This window comes from Lissotriton helveticus, chromosome 2_1 (assembly GCF_964261635.1).
Source record: "Lissotriton helveticus chromosome 2_1, aLisHel1.1, whole genome shotgun sequence".
NCBI classification, from domain to species: domain Eukaryota; kingdom Metazoa; phylum Chordata; class Amphibia; order Caudata; family Salamandridae; genus Lissotriton; species Lissotriton helveticus.
The window spans coordinates 1,319,181,763-1,319,202,640 of record NC_136059.1 but is presented as its reverse complement, the minus strand read 5'-3'; the positions used below and the strand labels follow the sequence as shown (position 1 = coordinate 1,319,202,640).

Here is a 20,878-nt window from a genome sequence, read left to right as displayed (position 1 = left end):
CACTTACTTCCTGCCTCGCAGTGCCCGGCACGGCCTGGCTCTGCCTACGAGTCTGCCAAGAGTATGTTATGATTCTAGTTATCAGTCCAGCCCTCCTTCTCTGCATTCCTAAGCTACTGAATCGCATCAATAGTTTCCGTCATCGTCTAGCCTTTACGTCTCCATGTAAGAGAAATACTGTATTAATGGTCATTTAATATTCTTCAACACGCACTACATGTAGAATAATGCATGCTCCAGTCTTAGAGTCTGTTAGCCTCTCCCCTCCTGACTCTTAGTTTATATCAACATGTCCTCTAAACATTAGATACTAGATAGGGTTTAGGTACATGTCGCCCTGACTCTCCAGACTTCAGTCTTTACTCCTAGCGCAGAGTTCATAGCCCCCAGCTTCTCCTAGTAACACGTCATTGTCAGTTTGCGCGCACCATTAGGTCAGAGGTCCCGGCTCCTTAGGTAGCCCCCTCCATGTTTCCGCCCCATTTATGACATATTCTGTTACGTTTACATCACATGTCTATGTATACGCCTCCTGTTACACCCATTTTCACCCTTATCTTTCGCGACTGCTATTGACCACACCCACTGCTCCGCCTACTGTATTCACTGTAATGCAACTGTTTTAGTATATATGCTTGTGTACTGTTATTAAATGTTACCCCCATTCCCTTACGCCAGTCCAATCCTGTCCCAGGCAGCGCTGCCATCCTGTTCCCGTGCAGGTTGTCCTGTTCCTGTCCTTATGCTGTATTAAACCTGCAAACTCCTACTACCTCGAATCTTGACTCTTATTTATTGAGCTATCTGTTATTACTATGTCCAGTCAAACCTAGATCCGGTATTATTTATTTATATACCACAGTGTGGCAGGCACCATGGGGTGCCCGCCACTGGGTGCAAGGTTTTCTGCAACCATCCTTTTTTCAATGGGATCCTGTGTTGTCGTTTGGAACCCAGGCTCCCATTGAAGTCAATGAGAGTCCGACCGAATGGTGTTCAGAATCATCGTAATTGGTCGGTCGGACTCCTCAGTCATGATCGATTCCAACAAGGAGTCAGTGGGAATGCTTTCCGACCAACATCGTAATCGCCCCTTGGTTTCATTCTATTTAAGCCTTAGTGCCTGTTTAATGAACATTGAATTTACTGGTTAAATATGCACATTAACAAGAGAACAGTCCACAGTAAGATCCACCCAAGGATGAGGTCACATGTACGCACCAGAAAATGATAGGATTAAAGGCAATTTGGACCCAGGATGGAGGAGAAGGTGCCTACTTAATTCTACTAAGCTCAGACAAGATGTGATGTCTAAAGGGACAACACACCTTAGAGGAAATCCTGCTTAACAGGCACAAGCTTTGCCTCCTTTTTAACCAGTTTTATGTCAGAATATCAATGACAAAAATATTGTCCAACACAATTATTGAGCCCTAAGCATCATTTACAAAACTATTCCCCCATTGGGTGGAAATGTTCTATTGTTAACTCCAACTGGTGACATTTCTGTTATCAGTTTTTAGGACACAACAGTTTTGTCAAAGGATATTCTGGTACAAGAAAACCTTATTATGCTGATCTTAATTCCCCAAAAGTCTGGCAAGTGTTGACTCTGCTTTTGGAAGGGATCAGATGTTATTACTGGAGGCCAAAGGGGAATGCAATTTCTAAACTTGCTGAAACACTGATCTAGAACTGTGAAGCAAAGGACAAGATTGTGATGAGGAAGGATGTACTGGTATATTTTAGGATGAAAGAGTTTAGAAGGACATTGTATATTAACTGCTTTGATGCTCATGACGGCTCCCGGCTGTCATGAATCACAGTAGACGTGTGCTCATGAAGGCCAGGAGCGATCAAAACATTGCCGCTCCACCCACACACGGTTAATTCCCCGCCTGTGTGGAAGAATTAACCAGTGGGCAGAGTTCTGACGGCTCCCGGCCGTCATGAGCACATGCCCACCGTGATTTATGACGGCCGGGAGCCGACATCAGTACCGGACCCCCACGCCCAACCCAGCCCCCCTCGCACCGCGGCAAAATTAACAGCGCAGTGAAGGGGTTAGTCTTTGTTTCGACTCATGACAAACATATCACCAAATGACCACTAATTAAATCCAAGACCTGGATCACACCAGAAGTATATAGATAATTTTAAGTAGAATAACAGGGCCCAAAAGCTTTAGCTAATTTGGGCCAATATTTGCTCGTGGTGGGTGTTAGACTTGTCAGCCTAAGGGTGGGCTCCCCCAAACTTTTTGCCTTTATCCTCCACTTTTTGCTGAAAATTGTTTTTATTGGCCTTAGGACTCTGTGCACTGTGCCACTGCTAACCAGTGCTAAAGTACTTGTGCTTTCTTTCCTAAATATGGTACAATTGGCTTACACCCGATTGCCACATTTAATTTACATATAAGTCCCTTGTAGAGTAGTATACCGTATACCCAGGACCTATAATAGAAATACTGCAAGTGGGCCTGCATCACTTAATGTGCCACCCACTTAAGTAGCCCCTTAAAACATGTGCCAGGCTTGCCATTGCTGCCTGAATGCAGTTTTAAACTGCCAATTCAACATTGAAATATAACACACTTTCCAAGACTTAAACTCCTCTTTTAATACATATGTCACTCCTATGGTAGGCCCCACGTAGCCCATATGGCAGGTTGCATTATAATTAAAAGGTTAGACTTGTACTTTTAAGTTTTACATGTACAGGTAGTGAAAAACTCCAACATTTGTTTTTCACTACTGGCAGGACTACATTTCCAATGGGATAACATTGGGTTCTCTTATTACACTTAACCACTCTTGTGCTCATGACGAGCTCAGCTCGTCATGAGCGACGGCGCTCTGGTGCTCATGACGAGCTGAGCTTGTCATGGCCCGTGGAACGCTCGCACACTGGGCTGATTCCTCTGCTGTGCTGAGGGTTCCATTAAACGGGCGTGGTTGTGACGAGCTCAGTTCGTCATGAGCACCGGAGCGTCGTGGCTCATAACGAGCTCAGCTCGTCATGAGCATGGGGGCACTGTGCGCGCCCCCCTGCCCCCAGTACAGCAGGGGAATTCTGCCAGCAGCGAAGGGGTTAATAAGTGGTAACTTTTGATTGGCAACAGGTGAGCAGTTCATGTTAGTGTCTGAGAAACTGTAATTAAAAAGCCTCCTTAACGGTAAAGTCAGACTTTGAGTTACAATTTTGACAATGCAATTTTTAGAAAGTTGGCATTTTTCTGCCCTAAACTATGTGGTGTCTGCAGCCTATCCTGGGTCACATGACTGAGTATAGTATGCAGTTTGACTTTGTTTATTCCTCCCAGACTATGATGGATGCTGAGCTCTGGAGCAGTACCCTTACGAATCCGACCTTCAGGCAGCACTGACACTAAATCAAGGATTCACAGAGTTTCAGAGTGGCCAGGTGGGAATACTGTTTTTGGGGACGGTACTGCAGGGAAGGAGACCCGGAAAGGGAAAGTTTAGTAGCACATGTCATGCAGGTTTGTTGGTAGTTACTCTGTCAGAGACTAAAATCTATAGCACATGTACAATTTCACTCTTAGCACCCAGGGTTTTTGGTAGTAACCCAGGCAGAGCCTACTGTCTTCTAGAACATGTACAATGTCCCCCTTGGTATCCAGGTTTTTGGGTAGTTTCTCAGACAGAGGCTAAATTCCTATATCATACAGTCTTATGTACTAGCAAACCTCATACAGAGTTATGCTTCCAAGAGACGCTCCTTCTGGTCTTGCTGTAACTACAATGGTGCTGATGATCAACTGTTGATTTGAGACAGGAGTTCTTTTTGGCACAAGGTGAGCAAAGAAAATCGCAATCGTTATTTGTGTGCTATGGACTTTGCACGCCTTACTGGGATTTTGCCGTCAGGGAATTCTCGGGCCTTGATTCAGTGCAACATCGCAGCCCCAAACTATGTGCCTTCAGCAGTTCCAGATTCTGTGCATACAAATGTACCTCGGGTCCAGTGAGCGACACGTCTGTGTCAAACTGGAAAGCGAAACTCAATTTCCAATTGGTCTGAAGTAGAAATTCTGGGTGCTACTCAAAGGCTGGAGCGCTAAGAACTGGCATGGGCTTCAGGGATCAACCACCTAATATAGGAGTGCAACCACACACCTAAGTGGGGAAAACCGTGACACAGATAGCCACACAACAGAGGGACTCGCTGTGCCTAGATGCAGGGCCGGTCCTAGGATATGTTGGGCCCCGGGCAGAAAAGGAACATGTGAGGCCCCTAAGCAGAGACAACATGGAATCGGATTGGGCCTGCTAAGGAAAGTTTTTTTTTTATAATTAAAATTAAACCAACCCCCGCGACCCCCACACCCGCGACTCATGCTGGCCGCGACTGGGTTTTGTCAATGGTTGTTAGCTGTTTAAGCTAAATGTGTAACAAAAATAAATTATTTTCCTTTCACCTTGTTGTTTTTGCATAGGAACACAACTGGAATGCAGGACTGTTGCTCTTTGTGCTCTGCAGAGCAGCCATATTTTGAATGATCAAGCAATCTGAACACCTTTTTGACCCACAGGCAGGCACAGTGTGAAAGTTGTACTGCCTGCATCCTCAACTCCAAAGTGCTCAACTGTAGCCTGTTATAAACACCTGGAGGCGTCTCAGTACAAAGAGTATATCATCCAAGAGTAATATGCTGTGAAATTAACTTAAGAAACACACATTCTGTAAAAAGCTAGCACACTTGGGGAATGCAAGATTAAGTAAAGCATGTGAAATATAAACAGGAACAAAATCACTGCATTGTATTACCCTGACATCAGGACCATTGGAATTATGCGGCAGGAGAGGGCTAAATTATGTGGCAGGATGAGTAAATTATGTGGCAATAAAAAGCAAATATGCGGCATAAACCGGCAAATTTTGAACTAGTATTAGTTCATTTTTTTCCGATTTTTAAACTTGGTAACACTGCTTGGGCACTGGTTGCACCCCTTTAGTACCAATTTAACAGCCAAATTTAGCAGTGGGAAACAGAAAGTTGACTATTCCAGCTTTTCAAAGGGCCTTCCCACATGCAGCAAGATGTGTCGCTGCTTTTTTAGTAACTTTTGAACCATTTAAGATAGAAAGCAATCTTGTTGTCAAAATCTGTAGATTATGCAGCAGATGGTGGATTATGCGTCAAATGTATAATTCTGCAGAAGTCGCAGCTGCCGCACAATTGCATATTTCCAGTGGCCCTGCAAAACATGCAGCATTAGACTGGGAAAAAAAATAGGCCCAATGAGTTAGTTATCTAGAAAAGTGTCCCATGTTTGCAAACCAGGGCAGTTTTAAACTTGTAAAGATATGCTGTGTGATTTTTTGTAAGGTATGGAAGACTGCTCTGATTTGAGTTTGAGGCAGGCAACGTTTGCTTTAACATCATAAAAATCAATGGTAAAAAAAACAGCTCACCCGACTGTTAGATTTGGGGGTCTCTGGTTGGCACAGGTAGGTACTTGTGACAAAAAGGGACCCTCGCCTCTAGTCAGGATAAGGGGATTACACTCCTAAAATAACCCCTGCTCACCCCCTTGGTAGCTTGGCATGAGCAGACATGCTTTATCTCAGAGGCGTTGTGTTATTTGTGACCACATACAGTAACCCAGTGACAACACTACAAATGGACACCACCCAGGTTTTAAATAAAAAATAAGTATACTTTATATAGAGTTACCACAAGACCATAAACAACATAAAATACACAATACTTGATACTTTAAGATGATAGATTAAGCTTAGTTCGGTTCAGTTCTTAGATGCGACACTATGCTTCAATGTACCTTAGGTTGCGTTGCGCTTCCACGACAAGCAATGTCGCAGCGGTGGGAATGCGGCAAAGTTCAGATACAAAGAAATAAAGACATGAAGATCTTCCAGATGCGTCACGCTTCTCGGGGATGCGAGAAGTTCCTGGTTCGATGCGTGGACTGCAGCGGCAACACCCTTACAATGCGATGGCAGCAGCTCCAGCGGCGACACTCTTCTCCCACGATGGGTGAAGCTTCCGCTCGATGCGACAACTACAGCAGCGACATCCACGATGCGACAGCAGCAGCTCCGACGGCGGCGCACTTCTCAGGGATGCGAGGTGCTCTTCTTCGATGAGGTGCAGTGCGACAGTTCCAGTGGCGACACCCTCCTTCGGAGTTGCGACGGCAGGCTCAGTGACGGCGACACGCTCCGACCTCGTTGTGAGATTCTTCTCTTGAAGCGGTGCAAAGCGACAGCTACAGCGGCAACACCCTTCTTTGGAGTTGCGACGGCAGAAGCAGCGACAGCGACACGCTTCCTCTTTGTTGCGGCATGCTTCTCTCCAATGTGGTGCAGTGCGACAGTTCCAGCGACGACTCCCACCTTCGGAGTTGCGACAGCAGGCACAGCGAAGGCGTCACGTTCCTCTAGTTGAGTTGCGCTTCCAGCTCCTTGCGACACGCAGTTCCTCAGAAGGCCCAAAAACAGCAGCAGGCACTTCCAAAGAACTCTGGGGAGCTGGGGGGTGAAGTATGTTGTCCCTGAGACTTCAGCAGGAGGCAAGCTCTTTTCCAAGCCTTGGAGATCCTTCACAAGTTGAAAGCAAAGTACACAAAGCTTCTTTCTCCTTCCTTTGGCAGTAAGGCAACCACTGCGGGCCAATCCCACAAGCAGCACTTCAGCTTGGGAATAGTCCCCTCAGTTTCTTCAGGTTCCTCTGCTCAGGAAAGGTTTCTTCTTGTAGTCCAAAAGTGATCTAATTTAATGGGATCAGGGTCCCAATATTTATACCCCAACATCCTTTGTTCTTTGAGGGGAGAGGGGCCTTTGTCCAGTCCAAATCAGTTCTGAAGCACTCTGTTTACCAGACTTCTCCTTTCCTTTCACATCAGACGCCCCACAGGAGTTGGAGCCAGCATTGTGGAAGCAAGTACAGTCCTGGAGCACTTTGTTTACAGGACTCCTTCTCTTCTTTCAGTGTGCAGGGCAGAGAAATCAGCTGCTCCCCCGGAGGTGGAGCCAGCATTGTGGAAGGCAGGCACAGCCCTATTCAAGGTTCAGGTGCAACTCCTCCCTCCCATCTAGATGCAGATCTCTCTATTCATCATTGGGTGACTCAGGCTGTCTCTTGGAATCCCCCAGCCCTGTCACTCACTAAACCAGACAAAGAAATACACAACCTAGCAGAGGCAGGTTTGAATGGTTAGATGAGCAAATACCTACTTTCTAAAAGTGTTATTTGCAAACACAGAATGTTAAAATCAACTTCACTAAAATATGTATTTTATCATTCTGAGTTCAGGCATACTAAACTAGAATTTCTACCATGTCCTCTGAGACAGTTATGATTATAAACATGTAAAAATCTAACAGCCCAGTCTGGCCTATGGAGAACAGGTAGCCTTGCAAAAGTGAAAAGCGAAAATGGCTGTAATTCACTATGCCACACCCACCAGGGCTTGTCCTACCTTATACTTACAATGCTCCCTGCCCTTGGGCCTACCATAGGGGTGACTGATATGAAGAAAAGGGAAGGTTTAGGGACTGGCAAGTGGGTGCACTTGCCCAGTCAGCATGACAGTACCAGACTGAATGCAGGCTCTGGAATGGCAGACCTTAGACACATTCTACAAGTCTGCTTCTGTGGATGGCACAACCAGTGCTTCAAGCCCACCAGCTGCATTTGGATTTACACGCCCTGGGCACACTCTGTGCACTAGACTAGGATCTGACAAGTAAACCAAATAGCCAAACATGGAACCACTGATTAATATATCAATTTACAATAGGGAGCACTTACACTGTGGAACTGGATTGCAGTGGCACAGCGCCCAAAGCATCTAACACCAGCAAGAACACATGAGGCAACAGCAAAAAATTGAAGGGAGACCCACGCCAATGGTGCCAGGTCTAACACTGACCATAAAGCAGGTCAACAACTAGCCAAAAAAACAGCCTACATACTGACCTAACAGAAGTGTTTTTAGTGAGATAAAAAAAAGTTGGGGGTGTTTTTCAAAGGGGCATTGCTGATGTCATAAAGGGTGTGGCTTAAAAACATGTAGGCTATATAAATCTGTGCTTAGAATAGTGTGCCACCCAAATAGTATTTTGCTGCCTCTATCATTGCCTCCAGATAAATATTGCAACAAGTAACATTACACCTACAACAAGCCAGGACTATTGGCTTTATCAGTGGTTATTAGTTGCATAAGATGAATAAGCAGCGTCTACAGCTTCTTTGTATATAATATTGAAAATGCCACAGTTCTGACATGATGAGACTGTGAAAGAACTCTAACGAGTCTCTTTGAAGTTTCATTGAAGGTAGTGGAGGGTGGCACTGCTGCAGAGTTAAGATTTGTTTTTTCACTCTGAGGGTACAAATGGAGAGCTGGCCCGTCTCATCACCTACTTTTCAGAACTTTCATTCATTGTGTAGACACTGGATCAATGTTTTTGCAGGCGAACTTAAGGACATGAATATAGGGCCCCTTTTGAATGGCCATTTTAATTCATTACCGGGTCCTAGACTTGAGTGACTCAGCAGACTTTAAACCCTGCTGCATTCTCTTTTACATGCTGATTCTGCTCCAGTGCGTGCATCTCTTGTCTCACTGCTATATACACACCTATCTGAGCCCCGCACTCTATTCGGTGTGTATTAACCCTTTAATCCCCTTCTCTGCTCTTTTTCCACTTGTCCTAGATGAGCAGTTTCCATTGTGATGGCCGTTCTATCTTTTGTCCTGCGCCCAGCAGGATATTCTGCTTTTCATTGATACAGGGGCAGGGCAACCTTCACAGGCAAGGGCACTGTAATGATCAGTCTAATTGCTGTCATCAACATGCAGATGCAGCCATTAGGCCCACAGAGACAGGCCTGCAGGGGAGATTGTTCAAACAAAAAAATATATAAACTTTTAGTGGGCCCCCTGGGTCTCGAAACTGTGGAGTTTGTGAAAGTATGAGGTCCCATGGCTGCGAGCAGGCGTGGGGCCCTGGGCAGCTGCGCACACTGCCAATGCCTAGCACCGGCCCTGCCTAGATGGGAAATCAGCTGGCAGGATGGGGTGGAGTTGGGCACTGCCCTACTTGCAACTGAATAGGCTGTGCTCTGCCTTCACAAAAAGGACTTGTCACCCCTGCATTTTTCAGGCAGTCAGCTTGGAGCTAGGGCAGGGGAGTCAGGAAACTTCAAGCACTTCAAAGGGAATTTTCTAGAAACTCCTGCTACTCCCAAAAAGTTACCATGTATGAAAATTGGACTCTCAGACCCACTCTTCAATACAAATCTGGTCCTTTGGAAGACTTGGAAGAAGAACTGTTGTGCTGCCTTGCTCCAAAATAGACTATCACTCTGCTGCCCTCCTGCCTGAGAAAGAACAACTGGATGGGCATTGTGGACCCAGGACCACCGAAGTACTTCAAAGGCTAGTTGGCTGGCCTCCTGATTAGAGCCTCCAGGACAGAACAGGCTCCAATAACCTTGATCCAAGCACCTGGACACTGCCAACTGTGAGTCTTGACCTCCAAGTGGTGCCACCACAAACTTAGACCACAACAAACTTGAACCCTTAGAAGTGGGCCTGGAGGTGCTCTGCCAGTCCATCTGTGGTTTCAGCAGAACCAAGCCAGCTCAATAAATCACCTTGGACGACTCTGCATTAAAACCACTGCACAATGCACCCCCAATTTAGAACTTTGCATTGGAGCCCTGCAGCTAAATGGAACCGCCGCTGCATCACGCAGGACATTGTATCACAGCTTGCAACCCTCTTCAAGCAAGGACCTCGCATCACATACCTCAGTGCCTCGTACCTGTGGCTGCGCAATGCATCTCCATGCAAGAAACTTGCATCACCATCGCAGCACCCCAGAAATGCTGCTACATAACTCATTTTCACTGAAAGGCCTTGCATTACCTCTGCTTCACAGCGCATCCTTGACACAGGGCTCTGCATTGTTCCACACCCACACTCCATCCCGATAACCCTAAACTTGTGACTTTGTTCTGGTTTAGCTCAGTCCAATATACAACAGCTGGCGCTTTGTACTTTTTGCACTGTTTTCACTTAATTGCATATTTGCCATTCTGGTATAAAATAATGATTAAAATGTATTTTTTTTAAATTGTTGGGGTATTTTTTTACGTGTTGAGTTTTCACTGTATTACTGTTCTGCATAAATACTTTACACACTGCCTCTAAATTAAGCTTGAGGCTTTTGTGCCAAGCTATCAGAGGGTAATCCACAGGTTAATTTAGTGACTTTTGTGGTTCACCCTGACGGGGACTTTGGCTGTTGCTTGATCAGGCGTTACTCCCGTCATTGAACCAACAACCCTGTATTTCACAGTCACACTCATTTTTGGGGACTAGTAATTTATTATTCATCATCAGACTTTGACCCAGAGCAAGAGCAAGTCGGAAAAGGGGAGAAAGAGGAATTGAAAAAATAAGTAAGAGTGACAGAAGAAAGCCAGTTTGAAAAAGAACCTGCAAGAGTTAGGTAAAGAGACAGAGGATGTAGGCTTGTGGATTTAAGAGGCATGAGGTGATTCACGGTAAGGCAGCCTTGGTGTTCCGCAATACCAGCATTCTGCAGCATCAGTAGTGGGCTCCTAGGAAAATCTTTGAGGTCCCTCCACTTATTTTTTTTTACAGATTATCACCTGCCCTCAAGTAACACAACCGATTACGAAAGATGCACAGCATTTGTGCGTGGCGTGGTGGACTCCGAAGACCTGCCCCTCAACATCTCTCGAGAGAAGCTGCAACAGAGCAAGATCCTGAAGGTCATCCACAAGAACATCGTCAAGAAGTGCCTGGAGCTCTTCTCCGAGCTGGCAGAGGACAAGGACAACTACAAGAAGTTCTACGAGACCTTCTCCAAGAACCTCAAGCTTGGAATCCACGAGGACTCTGCCAACAGGAAGAAGCTGTCGGAGCTGCTGCCTTACCACACTTCCCAGACTGGCGATGAGATGGCCGCGTGTTGGACCTGGCCCTTTTGGCAGGTTCACCCCGAAACTTTTTGCTTTTTCCTAGCCTGTTTCTGGAACCTGGTGTTGGTGATTTTAGGCCTTGGCGCACTTTTTCACTGTGGTACAGTGTAAAGTGCGTGAGCTCTCTGTGTATGTATGGTGAGTGACCTGCCCTCCCATAGGAATGAATGGGGAATATGTATGCCCATGGTAGTTCCTGATATGTGGGGAGTGCAGGGTCGAGTTTGATATGTGCAAACTCGTGAGATTGAATGCTGCGTAATGGTGTATGCGGCATGGTTGTGTCTAGTCTAGAAGTGCCACTTTGAGAAGTTGGCATATTTGTGTAATTTTTGCCTGGCGTGTGATTGGCTGGTGAGCCTGGCCCAGAGTGCCTGGGCCTGCTTGTGGATTGACTGTCTGGTTTGAGGGTGACAGGGGCTGCAGAGCCCCCAGGAGGTTGTCTGAGTCAGCCCGTGGATGAAAGGCAGCATCTGCTGCCAGGGAAGTGGGAGGAGATAGCACCTGATAGTGAATGAGGCTGTGCCTGCCTGCCACAATGCTGGCTCCACCTCCCCGCTGGGCGACTGTCACCTCTGTCCCTGATACTGAAAGGACTTCCCTATAACCAGTTCTAGCTGGTTCTCACGCTGCCTGCACAAAGACTTCAAAGACTTTTCTCTGTATAAGAAGGGGCTGTGTCCCCTTCCAAAATGTTCTTGTTTCTGACTTGAATCTTGCCAGGGGCGTGCTGCTGCTTGGGCCCAGGGGAATCCGTGGGCCCTGCCCAGCCCCTGGATATCTGATGGACTTTCCTGGATGCCACGAGGGCTTCAAGGGCGGCCCCGGTTGGCAGAGTGTCGCCCCACCGTTGTAGAGCCACGGAGGCTCAGAGGGGACATATCTGTTTTCGCTCCCCGTGGGAGCAGAAGAAGCCTAGGGGTGCCGGTTGAGAGGCACAGAGTCAGGGCGGCCCCGATTGGCAGCTTGTCGCCGCAACATTGTAGAGCCCTGAGAAGGCTCTGAGGGGGCATTTCTTTGTGTAGAGCCCCGAGGCTCCCTGTCCACATTATTGTTTCACGAGCCCAGCGAGGCTCAAGGGGGCATAGTTGTTTTCAGAGCCTGTGTGGCTCCAACGTTTGACCAGTGTTTTTAGAGCCTATGTGGCTCCACGTTTGGGGCACGTGACATGCCCAGAGCCTGTGTGGCTCCAGCAGTGGGTGCAGTTTGCGCCTAAGGGTCAGTGAGGTCCCTGTCACAGTTTTCTGATGATTCCCAGCTGCCCAGCAATTAGTGGGCAGCTGCACCGTTTAGGTCTTAGGATGTTCCCAGGTGTCCAGAAAGTAGTGGGCACCTGCTACGTTTAGGCTTGTGCTTGGACTGGCGCGCCCTGATATTTGGACACAGGGCGTCCTAGCCCCAACAAGGCCAGTTGGCCTAGGGACTGCCACAGGTGGTGGCTTATGTAGGTTTTGGCGCAATTGTGTGGTTTTTCCTTGCACCTCTGAATGTTTAGGCATCATGTGTCTTTGCGCTATTGAGTTGTGTTTTCTTCCCTGCACCGCTGAATGTGTTTTTGATGCATCATGTGCTTTGTTCTGAACACCGCTGAATGTGTAGGTTTATGCATCATGTGTTTCCCTTTACTACTCCTCTGAAAGTATATTTATGCATCAAGGGTAATATGTTCTTTTCTAGACCCCTAAACGCTGTGTGATACTTAGGTGGTTGTCCGTACACCTCTGAATGTTTTTAGGCATCATGTGTTTTCCTTTACTACTCCTCTGAATGTGTTTCATGCATCATGGGTAATGTGTTCTTGTTTATACCCCTAAATGTATTTTATTCTTAGGTGGTTGTTCTTTCTAATACAGGTAGTCCTAGTGAGGTCCTGGTTCCCTGCGTGACATTCTTCTAAGGCGTTTAGGGTTGCGTAGGTGGTACTTACCTGTTCCCAGTAGTTACTGGATGTGATTTATAACTGGTATTTTGTGCTACAGTGATTTTATATCTTTTATTCTAATTTCTGACAGTATTTCTATTTCTACTAAGTGCTGATTATGACAGAGGCCTATGTGGCCCTGTCTTGTAAATAATCCCTTGTGAATATTGCCCGTGCCAGTTGGCACCATGTACATGTGTGATTTCTATCTGATGTGATTTTGACAATACAGAAGTTATTTTTATATAACCTTGTGTGGAGTTCCTTTTGTGGTTTGCCTAGGATGTTGTTGCTGTTGTGCGCTGGCGCAAATGCTTTACACATTGCCTCCGAGTTTAGCCTCACTGCTCGTGCCAAGCTACCAAGGGGGTGAGCAGGGGTTATCTTGGCGTGTGACTCCCTCGCCCTGACTAGAATGGTGGTTTCTGCCTGGCTTTGGCGTCAGCCTTAGCCTACCAGAAATAGCCAGTTCTAACATTGTTGGTCAGCGGTGCGGATTTGGACTTGTGTTTGCGCAGTGCCACAGCAACAACTGGCTACATTACAAAACTCTGCATTGTCTAGATAGTCACATGTTTGGGATTATTGTTTATGATTTTGTTTTTCCTCAAGAGTGTCATTTTCAGATGGTGTTCATGCGCTTTATGTTTAGTGGCAGATGAGAGAAAGTGACAGGGTGGGACGCCAGTAGAGGGGGAGGTTCCCATAGATTAGGAATCCCTTGCTGGGTCCAGTGGCCAATCCTGTTCCTGTCCCTGTGTGGGTAGATGGAAGAAAGGGAGTGTGGAGGAGAAATGGCTTGCTTGGGAGGGTGGTTATCCCCTGAGTGTAGTATGTGTGTGTCTGGATTCCCCAGTATGGTAGGATCCAGTGGTGGCAGCTAAAGTGTGTCCAGTGCGTGAAGTCCCATTCCCAGTTCCCAGAGTATGGTGCCTGGTGCTCAGTAAGAGGGGTACAGGTCGAGAGTCAGGGGCAGTGAGGAACTGTCTCACCAGTCTGGAGGGGGAGTGTGTGGATGAGTGCTGTGTTGAACTGGAGGAGTTGGTGTGAGTTTTTTTAAGGAGCTTGCACAGGAGGTGTACCTCTGGTGGTGTGCAGGAGGGCCTGCAGAGGCACTGGACAAGAAGGTGGATGTCTGGCGGTGTGCTAGATGTCTTGCAGAGGCATTAGGGAGTGATTCTAAAAGTAGTGGCTTGTGTATCTGAAGATCCTGTGTAGGTGAAGAGGTTCATGTGTAGCCCAGCTAGGTCCCATTAGGATGGTAGGGGTGTAGGGGCTCACGCCCTGTCTCAGTGGAGGCGGAGTGAGTGTGGGACGGTGTGTCCCACGTTGGCCCGAAACCCTGTCTCAGGGCCTGGAGGGTTCCCTAAGGGAGCGCCAGGTCAGGGGCCTAGGCTGTACTTACAGGTCATTTGAGGGGGATCTTCCTGTGTCTAGAGGACGGGAAGTGTCTGTAACCAGAACTCCGGCGGTCCTGGTGTTGAGGGGTACCGCTCCTAAGTGGAGAGTGCAGAATTCTGGAAGGGGGTGCAGAGGGACGGTGTACTTCTGACCCCGGTGCAACCTGAGGGTTTAGATCCTAGGTTGGGAGATTAGGAAACTTCTAGGTCAAGAGGAATCTCTACCAAAGTGGATCAGCTGAAGAGACTGAGGGGGCTGCCCTTGCTGTGTGATCTGGGGCTCACCTGCAGTTTGTTGTTTCCACTAAGGTAGAGGAAAGGGGATTTTGCTGTGTGCTGTGTCCCCCCACCTGCTTGAAGAGGGACTGTGCTGTGTGCTTTATACCTCAGGAGTGAAATAGTTTCCAGGTGGTAGACCAGTGATGGAGTGAGGTTCTGATCTGGTAGGAGAGTTGTGTTCTGGTGAGTGCTTCCCTGTGAGGGTGCGGAAACCCAAAAGTAGAGGTAGGGTGGGGCATTCTTGCCCGTGACCTCTGGTCAGCCTGAGGGTGTGGTCCCTAGGTTGAAGGTTCAGGGGTAGTTGTAGCTACCCTGAGAGGGAGAGTGGAGAATGGCTATTGTGTGCCAGGGGTTACTGCCCCCCGCTCTGTGGAGTGGTTAGGACCTGTGACATTTGGATGGCCTAGGGCCTGGTCCTGGCCGTGGATGACTAGAGAGTACCAGTGGGGTATCCTAGTTGTGCCAGAGAGCTCTTGTTGACAGAAATACATGTAGGTTCAGAGTGGCGAAAAACTGGAGGGTGTCCCTGCCGTGCGGGCCCGTGTCCGTGTTTTGTCGCACAAAGCAGTGAAGCCCATCAGTGGAGTGATTGGTCTACCCTGCGTTTTGGCTGGAAGGGGGTTGTGTTGGACCTGGCCCTTTTGGCAGGTTCACCCCAAAACGTTTTGCTTTTTCCTAGCCTGTTTCTGGAACCTGGTGTTGGTGATTTTAGGCCTTGGCGCACTTTTTCACTGTGGTACAGTGTAAAGTGCGTGAGCTCTCTGTGTATGTATGGTGAGTGACCTGCCCTCCCATAGGAATGAATGGGGAATATGTATGCCCATGGTAGTTCCTGATGTGTGGGGAGTGCAGGGTCGAGTTTGATATGTGCGAACTCATGAGATTGAATGCTGCGTAATGGTGTATGCGGCATGGTTGTGTCTAGTCTAGAAGTGCCACTTTGAGAAGTTGGCATATTTGTGTAATTTGTGCCTGGCGTGTGATTGGCTGGTGAGCCTGGCCCAGAGTGCCTGGGCCTGCTTGTGGATTGACTGTCTTGTTTGAGGGTGACAGGGGCTGCAGAGCCCCCAGGAGGTTGTCTGAGTCAGCCCGTGGATGAAAGGCAGCATCTGCTGCCAGGGAAGTGGGAGGAGATAGCACCTGATAGTGAATGAGGCTGTGCCTGCCTGCCACAATGCTGGCTCCACCTTCCCGCTGGGCGACTGTCACCTCTGTCCCTGATACTGAAAGGACTTCCCTATAACCAGTTCTAGCTGGTTCTCACACTGCCTGCACAAAGACTTGAAAGACTTTTCTCTGTATAAGAAGGGGCTGTGTCCCCTTCCAAAATGTTCTTGTTTCTGACTTGAATCTTGCCAGGGGCATGCTGCTGCTTGGGCCCAGGGGAATCCGTGGGCCCTGCCCAGCCCCTGGATATCTGATGGACTTTCCTGGATGCCTGGAGGACTTCTGGGGGACCCCTCTGCCTTGCCTGGGCTGATTTGGGGGGACTTTGCTTTGCCCCCTGGGAATCTCGGGGACCTTTGGCAGCATGGAGAAGCTGCATTTCCTTTCAGAGAACTTTGTCTTGCTTTTGCCAGGGCTTATTATAGCCTAAAGCGCCTGGAAATGCTTTGGTTGCTGTTCTAGCGCTAGGAGCGCTGTGGATTGGCCTTTAGCGCTTTATGTACGAGTGCCGGTGCCCACCCTGCAACTTTATTTAATTATTTTTATTCATGGGTGCCACCCCATTTATGTAATTGCCTAACGGGTGCTCACCCCGTTTCTATTCTTATTTTGCCAACCGAGGGTGCCCACCCCTCGTTTTGCCACTTTTAATCACCACCGCGGCCCTCGCGCCGCGACCAGGAAGTCAGGCACCGTAGTGCCTGAAGTGGGGCGGGACTTCCGGTTCCAGGAGGAAGTCCCGCCTGCTGCCGCGCTCTGATTGGCCAGTCCGGCCCGCTGAGGAGAGGAAGATGGCGGCGGGCGCTGCGGGGCTCCCGTGACCGAGAGGGAGCCCCGAGAGAAGAAGGGCTGAGGCGGGGGAAGGCGCAGGCGGTGCTCCGTTGTGAGAAGGAGAGCCCCGCGCTGCCCAGAGGATCCCCGCGCCGCCTGAGGAGACCCGGTGAGTGGGGCAGAGGAGAAGGGAGGGCGCCGGGACACATTGTCGGTGTCCGCCCCCCCAGTAGCGCGAGCTCGCGCTTATTGTCAGTATGAAGCCACGAGGGCTTCAAGGGCGGCCCCGGTTGGCAGAGTGTCGCCCCACCGTTGTAGATCCACGGAGGCTCAGAGGGGGCATATCTGTTTTAGCTACCCGTGGGAGCAGAAGAAGCCTAGGGGTGCCGGTTGAGAGGCACAGAGTCAGGGCGGCCCGATTGGCAGCGTGTCGCCCCAACGTTGTAGAGCCCTGAGAAGGCCCTGAGGGGGCATTTCTTTGTGTAGAGCCCCGAGGCTCCCTGCCCACATTATTGTTTCACGAGCCCAGCGAGGCTCAAGGGGGCACAGTTGTTTTCAGAGCCTGTGTGGCTCCAACGTTTGACCAGTGTTTTTAGAGCCTATGTGGCTCCAACGTTTGGGGCACGTGACATGCCCAGAGCCTGTGTGGCTCCAGCAGTGGGTGCAGTTTGCGCCTAAGGGTCAGTGAGGGTCCTGTCGCAGTTTTCTGATGATTCCCAGCTGCCCAGCAATCAGTGGGCAGCTGCACCGTTTAGGTCTTAGGATGTTCCCAGGTGCCCAGCAAGTAGTGGGCACCTGCTAAGTTTAGTTTAGGCTTGTGCTTGGACTGGCGCTGCATGGCAGCGCGCCCTGACATTTGGACACAGGGCGTCCTAGCCCCAACAAGGCCAGTTGGCCTAGGGACTGCCACAGGTGGTGGCTTATGTAGGTTTTGGCGCAATTGTGTGGTTTTTCCTTGCACCTCTGAATGTTTCGGCATCATGTGTCTTTGCGCTATTGAGTTGTGTTTTCTTCCCTGCACCGCTGAATGTGTTTTTGATGCATCATGTGCTTTGTTCTGAACACCGCTGAATGTGTAGGTTTATGCATCATGTGTTTCCCTTTACTACTCCTCTGAATGTATATTTATGCATCATGGGTAATGTGTTCTTTTCTAGACCCCTAAACGCTGTGTGATACTTAGGTGGTTGTCCGTACACCTCTGAATGTTTTTAGGCATCATGTGTTTTCCTTTACTACTCCTCTGAATGTGTTTCATGCATCATGGGTAATGTGTTCTTGTTTATACCCCTAAATGTATTTTATTCTTAGGTGGTTGTTCTTTCTAATACAGGTAGTCCTAGTGAGGTCCTGGTTCCCTGCGTGACATTCTTCTAAGGCGTTTAGGGTTGCGTAGGTGGTACTTACCTGTTCCCAGTAGTTACTGGATGTGATTTATAACTGGTATTTTGTGCTACAGTGATTTTATATCTTTTATTCTAATTTCTGACAGTATTTCTATTTCTACTAAGTGCTGATTATGACAGAGGCCTATGTGGCCCTGTCTTGTAAATAATCCCTTGTGAATATTGCCCGTGCCAGTTGGCACCATGTACATGTGTGATTTCTATCTGATGTGATTTTGACAATACAGAAGTTATTTTTATATAACCTTGTGTGGAGTTCCTTTTGTGGTTTGCCTAGGATGTTGTTGCTGTTGTGCGCTGGCGCAAATGCTTTACACATTGCCTCCGAGTTTAGCCTCACTGCTCGTGCCAAGCTACCAAGGGGGTGAGCAGGGGTTATCTTGGCGTGTGACTCCCTCGCCCTGACTAGAATGGTGGTTTCTGCCTGGCTTTGGCGTCAGCCTTAGCCTACCAGAAATAGCCAGTTCTAACACCGCGCTTACAGAAGACGTGTCCCGCATGAAGGAGAACCAGAAGGCCATCTATTACATCACTGGCGAGAGCAAGGTGCAGGTGGCAAACTCTGCGGTTGTGGAGCGCGTCAGGAAGCGTGGCTTTGAGGTGGTGTACATGACTGAACACATCGATGAGTACTGTGTCCAGCAATTGAAGGAGTTTGATGGAAAGACCCTAGTCTCTGTGACCAAGGAGGGCCTGGAGCAGCCAGAGGACGAGGAAGAAAAAAAGAAAATGGAGGAGAGCAAATCCAAGTTCGAGAACCTGTTCAAGCTTATGAAGGAGATTTTGGACAAGAAGGTTGAGAAGGTGACTGTCTCCAACCGCCTTGTCTCTTCGCCCTGCGGCATTGTGACCAGTACCTATGGTTGGACTGCCAACATGGAAAGGATCATGAAGGCCCAGGCCCTTCGTGACAATTCCACCATGGGCTACATGATGGCCAAGAAGCACTTAGAAATCAACCCTGACCACCCGATCGTAGAGACCCTCCGACAGAAGGCTGAGGCAGATAAAAATGACAAAGCTGTCAAGGACCTTGTGGTCTTGTTGTTTGAAACGGCGCTGCTGTCATCTGGCTTCTCTTTGGAAGACCCTCAGACACATTCAAACCTCATCTACAGAATGATCAAACTTGGGTTAGGAATTGATGAGGAGGAACCTGCTATTGAAGAACTGTGTCTGCCACGACAGATGAGATCCCACCTCTTGAGGAAGATGAAGATGCATCCCGGATGGAGGAGGTTGATTAAAGCGCCGCACTGCAGGCTGTGTAACGCCAGGCATGCTGCGGCAATTTGTTTCTCAAACTGGCTCCTTGCAATTCCTACATGCCTCTGTTCTAGTGTTTGTGCCCGTTTGTTTTTCTGGCGAAAGGGTTGGAGAGGTTAATGGGCGGGGTAAGGCCTAAAGTAAAGGCCTGTGTGCATCAAGACGAATGGTGTCCAGCCAGCTGCTCCTTTATTTCACCACAGGGTAGTCGGGGTTGTGGCATGTGGGCAGATGGAGCCCATGACTGCCACATACTGAGGTAGTTTACACCGCAGTAGGTCGGTGTTGTCCTCCCTTTTCTGCTGGATCTAAAGTCTTGAATGTTCCCCGCATCTCTGGGATAGACCCCAACTTGCTCTTATTGGACAGGTGAGTCCACTCTTCCTAGAAGTTGTCATTGTTGCAATTTTTGTTCCATTGAGATTAAAGTATACAGAATAAAGAATGCCGTTTTTACACTGAAAAAAATAAATATACATATATTGTGAATATGCTATTGACTCAAACAGATCACAACCGACTTAATAGTAAATCGGCACGTTCCTTGCGAAATTTAGCTAGTTGATATCATAGTTATGTTATATATGTAGGTCGATAGTTTGGGGTGATAATGCAACATACAATCTCCACAGCTCAAAATGACGATAAGGCAGCCAAGGCCCCAGAACCCTTGCTGCAGAAGCACAGCATGTGATAGCACAGGGACAGTAAAATAATAACAGGGGCTCAATGTTCCAACAAAGACGCAGAGCCAGAATTAGAGAAAAAAATGATAAGAACATGCTACCTGTTTATGAGTGTGGCCAGCAAAAACAGAAATTGGAATCAAGCCGAAAATAATAAATAAAAAATGATGTTGTAACGAAGTGTTAAGGTAATGTGAATTTATTTTTATGATACAATTATCCTTACCACTGGCTATAAAAATAAATACAGTTGGAAGGTTCTAGCTATTCCCTTCGGTGATTTCAAATTTACTGCAAATCATTGTTCCTGGGAATAAGTATGATGGCTAAGAACAAAATATCATAAGAGAGCACATTAATACTATTACTGTCTGCTACCAGGATTACGACCTGTAATGATAGCGTGCAGACATTTGTGGTTTATCTTAACTCATTTGTTCCCAGTGGACTGATTCCAAGGATTTGCTGAAACTACTGAATAGAAGAAAAAAAATGAAGCTGAAATACAAGGTTCCTATCATCTTTTCTTTTTTCTTTCCTCAAATGGCACTGGAAGCTGTTCACCTCGTACACATCTTCTTACACCCGGCCCATCGTCACTGAAAGCGCATGTGTTGTCTGCTTGGCCTACCCAAACTGGGGGAAACAGCAGTGCCTGCTTATCTGCCTAGAAAACCTGTGGCGCATGTTCCATCATCCTTATCTCACGTTTCAGCTGTGACGTGAGTTACCACATAACATTGTCCCATCTACCAACGGATATCTGCGAATATCTCCAAACACAGGACCTCCTGGTAAAACCGCATTGTATAAAATCGAGCTCCTGGAAAACAATTGAAGAACATGTGATAACAGCAATTCAGGATGGCAATAACTCACGTCACGTGCGTGGAGTGGAACGGGGTGGAGGGAACACGGTGCACGCTATCAAGCAACGCGATAAGAAGAGTTCCTGTATCTCGCAATCGGGGTTCGCA

The 20,878-nt window shown here is 47.9% G+C and overlaps 1 pseudogene; it reads left to right on the top strand.

The window, feature by feature from the left end:
- Positions 1-19,687, top strand: part of LOC144820243 (heat shock protein HSP 90-beta-like) — a 44,940-nt pseudogene extending 25,253 nt beyond the window's left edge.
- Positions 19,688-20,878: the final 1,191 nt, after the last annotated feature.